General features: G+C 49.2%; 1 pseudogene; it reads left to right on the top strand.

The window, feature by feature from the left end:
• Positions 1–677: 677 nt before the first annotated feature.
• On the top strand, positions 678–4,932 carry LOC136767377 (unconventional myosin-Ib-like; annotated as a pseudogene).
• Positions 4,933–5,503: the final 571 nt, after the last annotated feature.

The following is a 5,503-nucleotide window of genomic DNA, read 5'->3' on the forward strand; positions in this document are numbered from 1 at the left end:
GTCTCGGGACCGCTGTCCATTCGCACTGGGGCTGTAATGTCGTGCGGGGACAATCAGAAACCTGTGTGTGTTCTGGGACTGTCTGAATGGACCAGTTCGCCCAGAACTACAGGAGAAGTGCTCAATGGCCCCTCTAGCGCTCACTGTGGTAATGTTTCTTTCGTGTTCTGTGTGGGGTTTTTTCTTCACCGTTCATCGTGGGGACAGATCATCTTCTGTGACTAACCACTCGTTTGATACTTCAGCTCACATGCAGCCACTCTGTGGGGCGCGCACTCCTGTGCCATCACCACCATCATCTTCCTCACCTCCATCCCACTTCCTCCTCCTCCTCCTCTTCCTCATGGAGGCAGGTCCCCCGTGCTCTCTCTTTCGGGGGGTGCGCACCCTGTGTGCCGCGGGACTCACCTCATTCTCCTCTTCCTCCCTCCCACCCCTGGCCAGGTGCGTCGGGAGTACAGGAAGTTCTTCAGAGCCAATGCCGGCAAGAAGATCTACGAGTTCATCCTGCAGAGAATCGTGAGTGCGCTCCGTGAGAAAGGGTTAGAATAACGGCCATTCGTAGAAGTCTGTGGTGTAGTGAGCTGTGATGCAGGCGTGGGGAGCATTTCAAGCCTTTAGGAGCCTAGCAGCCACCCCACCAGAAGGCTGTGATGCTATGTCTGTCTGGCTTCCAGATGCAGAAATATTTCCTGGACCTGAAGAAGACGATGCCCTCCATGTCTCCCATCGACAAGAGTTGGCCGGCCAGGCCCTACCTCTTCCTGGAGGACACCCACGAGGAGCTGAGGGTCTTCCACCTGTGGAGGGTACGTAGACTGCACACATCAGAGCACACGCCTGAACAGGGCTCCCGCCTGAGCCTGTCACTGTGATGACGTGGTCTCCAGACTGGCTGGAGCGTTCAAGCCCCCGGGGTCAGCCGACCAGTCTGTCGGCGCTCTGCTGACACAAGCCCAGAACAGACAACTGTACATGGTTAAAACACACACCACTCCACACGTGCTGAGCACGCGGACGACTGCACACGCTGAGCACACTGAGAATGTATTACGATGATGGTTATACTCTGTAAAGCATGTCCAGACTGAACCCTTCACAGCAGCAGTTATATATTCGTTTTTCATGTTTTGTTTTGATTCCCAGTGCAAGTAGTACAGGAGCCAGTTCACCGAGCAGAAGAAGGCCATCTTCGAGGAGAAGCTGGAGGCCAGCGAGATGTTCAAGGACAGGAAGACCCTGTACCCCAGCAGGTACCGAGAGCGCAGCCACACACAGCCCCCCCGACTGGCAGGGTGCAGGAAGTCAAGGCTAGGAATGCTTGGGTATCAGTTGAGGACATTCTGGCACATCTGTGAGTGTTTACATCTGCGCCACACCGTCAGAGCAGTGTAAACAATTCACATGAGAAACGCATCTCGGCCAGCCTGGTGTGGTGAAGGAGTTAATACTGAAGCGCTGTGAGAAGTCAGAGACCACAGCTGTCGCTTGTGAGCCGCCTGTTTCCCAGAAGAGCCGTTGCATTCCCAACAACAACGCAAAACAACAACAAAAACGGCAAAAACCAAATGGCAAAGGCAGCTCTTAGTTTCTTAGCAGCTCTTAGGTGAGTTTTCACCACAGGAGGTGTCAGTGTGCCAGACCTGCACTCTTGTGTGCTGGAGTGTGTGTGTGTGTGTGATTGTGACTGTGTTGTCTGTTTCGCAGTGTCAGCCAGCCATTCAAAGGGGACTATCTGGAAATCAGCAAAAATCCAAAATACCAGAAGCTAGGCAGCCTTGTGGAGGAGAAAATCATCCTGGCAGACACAGTCAACTGGGCCAATGGCAATGCAAGTATCTCTCGGGGTCTCCTGGCCGGCGTTGGGCAGGGCTTATGGGGGTCCGGTGTGGGAGGACTGGGCCAGCGTTCGGCAGCGTCCAGTAGCTGATTTAAAAATGCCGGGGGGGCTGGCATGTCTCTGCGTAACTCGTCTCCTATCCCTCTCAGGGGGCTCCCCAGCTTTTCCTGCTCACCAAAAACAGCCTCATCCTGGCCGATCAGAAGTCGGGGCAGATCAAGTCCAACGTACCCCTGGATGACATCAGTAGCGTTTCTGTCAGGTCCCAGAGCGATGGCTTCTTCGCGCTGCATCTCAAAGAGGTACAGCCGGCGACAACTGGTGTCCCTGGTGCATGTAGGATGTCATGCTTGTGCATGTGAGTGAGTGCGAGTCTTCTCTGTGCTGTTCTCTCCGTCTCTCTGCCTCCAACTGCGATGGTTGTGTCCCCGCAGGGCTCCGCCGCGGCCGCCAAGGGAGACTACCTGCTGAGCAATGAGCGCCTGATCGAGATCGTCACCAAGCTGCACCGCACCGCCGCCAGTGCCGCCGACCGAAGCCAGATCAGCGTGGACATCACCGACAAGTACGCAGGCCGGGCTGAATGTTCACTTACAAATCACACATACAAGGGTTAGATACACAAATATCTGCAGAGTGAAAAATATATATATTTTCTGGAATGGTTTGTTCTGGGATCGGATGTAATCTGTCCCACAGTGTGCTGTAAATACCCACAAACCACTGCGTGGGAGATTGATGCACAAGATCACAGCCATAGGGATGCTGGGAAATGCTGCTCTGTGATCGGCTGGCTTCTCACGTCCTGTGTCCGTCTCTCTGTCCCCCCACTGCAGGTTCCTGGTCCAGTTCAAGCAGGACAAGGTGTGCGTGAAATTCGTCCCAGGCGGGCCCAGGAACAGCAACAGCACCACCTGCAAACGCAAGAACAACCGCCTGCTGGAGGTGTCCGTGCCGTCTCCATACTGTGCAATCTTTTGGTTTTGTTTTCTTATGTAGCGTAAGGTACACTTATAAATTTCAATTAAAGAAGTGAATTTATAGTATCACCTTATCACGAATCCTGGAATCTTGTAGAACTCAATTTCTGTAATAATTGGACGCAGACACCAATTCCAAAGATATAAATTGTCAAATTTATTCAAAAACAAAGACTAAATGTAGCACTACACTAATTATACAAAAGGGAAAAACTAATTAAAATTCAACTCTAGATCAACAAATCAAAGACAAATCACTTCCGTGACCAAATCAAAGACCATGGGATCGCATATGATAACACAAATCGTTAAACAAAAAAGGTTATAAACACATTGACTACAATACCGGTTAGTAAGACGAAGGTGAGTCTCTCATTAGTATTGTTAGTCAGACATTAAATAACTACGCAGGTTAGTATTTATGTCAGGTAACTTCTCGTTATATATATATCAGTCTCATTTACGTTTAGGTGCAGAGAAAGATCCTACCATTACTTGTTACCACAATTTCCCTTAACTGATTATTATTCAATGATTAAGGATAGGCAAGTCCACCAATAATCTAATGTCTATTAACTTGTGTCAATTTCAGACTAAACAGTTAAACAGGAATGAGAAGATATTTCTCAGCGTTGACAGATTTTATTTCTAAAATTATCAACAAAACAGTTTAATGCAACACACATTTATATTTAAGAAAACTAAATGATATTACACATTCTAGAGTTATGAATCACAGATTAACATTTCTAATTGATTTCTCAAATGTGATGAATCACGAACTCCAAACTGTTAAACTTATCTGAACTTCGTTGCAGAGAGGCCTCTCTGGCTTCGGGCTCAGATAATAGCACACGGCACGAGGTCCGTGTGGTTTGGAACAAAGGCAGTCCGGTTCGGCTTTGTCCAAGAACTTCCACTCAGTCGATGCACCTGGAAGTTGGGGTTTCGCGAATGTAGAGTCTTTTCCAAACAGATTTTCCACTGGTTTGAAGGCTCCAAGGTTGTGCACAAAATCTTCTTTGTAAGCAGGGTTCCACCGTAGTTACTTGAAGACAAAGTCTTTCGTATACAGTCGACTTAGTCAATTGTCCAGCTGTAAAACTCCACTGATCAGGTGGGCACAGGTGGGCATGCGCAGTCTGTAAAGTTCTTTATTTAATAAAGTCCTTTAAAAGAATTCTTCATACGGCTCAATCTCCTTCTCCCAGTTTAACTCTTCTGTTGCCGGCAAAGACTTGGTTGGTTTCTGGTTCCGGTTCGGGCAACAGAGCTACAGGTTGAGCTGTGGCAGTGAGTTTCTGATTCAGGTGAGAGAGAGAGAGAAAGAGACTGTGCGCTGTTCTTTATAGTCTGTCAGATCAATAGGTGATTGGTTCCTGAGTTCTTGAGATTGGATTTCGGTTTCAGCCCCCAGTGTCCTATTGGAGGGGGGCTAGATTTATGACTGATGTCAATCCATGCCATCTTTTGGAAATGCCAGTTGGCCTGGGTTCGTAGCTCTATGTCGGGATTTTGGCTCTCATCCACTTCAAAGAGTTTTTATCAACTACAGGCCCCTTTCTCCAGACATCTCACAGCAGGAATCCAAACCATTCGGCCCATTCTAGGTGCCATCCTCCCCAAAACTGTCACTTTGATGCAAACCAGTTCCAAGCTGATGAGTTAAGGAAATCTGACAACTTTGGGGGGGAGAGGTCTTCTCTAGATCAGTGCTTCAGCTCAGAGCTAAAATGCTCTTATCAAAATACACCCAACATAACGCTACACTTATTATTTTTAATCGTTTTATATCCATGTGCGTTGTCACACCAAGACGACGAAGACGACGCGACTCGGTGACGAGACAAGAATGTCTTTTGGAAGCAGATGTACAATCGGTATGTCTACCAGAACGGAGGGAGAGCGAGAGTGAGTAGAGTGAGTTTCTATTGATGATGATGATGATGATGATGATAACACGGTCTGTTCGCTCTCAGTCCTGCTGCTGCTGGTCCTGTGGTGGGTGGCCACAGCCTGCTGAGAGTACTGTGGGTAATGTGTGACGCAGCCGCCAGGACGGAGGTGTCGGAGGGGGTGCTGGAGACGAGTGAAGCCCCCGGGAGTTTGTGAGGGGCTGGACTGGGCTCTCTTGCTGTTCGTTTTTGTTTTTGTTTGGGGGAAGAGGTGTGATTTGCTTTGTGTACACACCACACCCACCACACAGACACACACCATACCCACCACACACCCACCACACACCACACACACAGACACACACCACACACACACCCACCTACACACCCACTACACACACACAAACACAGACACACACCACACACAGACACACACACACTCTACACACACACACACTCACAGAGCCACACAGACACACACACACACACACACACACACACACAGTCTTGCATTCGAAGCACAACTCACTCACCCCACAGCTCTACATCAGTGAGGAAGGGGCAGGCTGCTGTGTGTCGTGCTGTCGGACCATGTGTGTCGGGGGTGTCCTCCGCTGAGAGCCTCTTGAGCCTAAAGCCAAAATTTTGAATACTCGCCATCTTCATCTCTCCGGAAAGAGAATGACAAAACGCGGGGGCCCTTTCCGAACAGGAGATAAACCCTGAGTCCTGAATTCCATATTTCTTGGGCAGGGGAGGTGGAGGGGGGATTTGTTAACGTTATTCTT

Source organism: Amia ocellicauda, chromosome 14 (assembly GCF_036373705.1).
Source record: "Amia ocellicauda isolate fAmiCal2 chromosome 14, fAmiCal2.hap1, whole genome shotgun sequence".
NCBI lineage: Eukaryota > Metazoa > Chordata > Actinopteri > Amiiformes > Amiidae > Amia > Amia ocellicauda.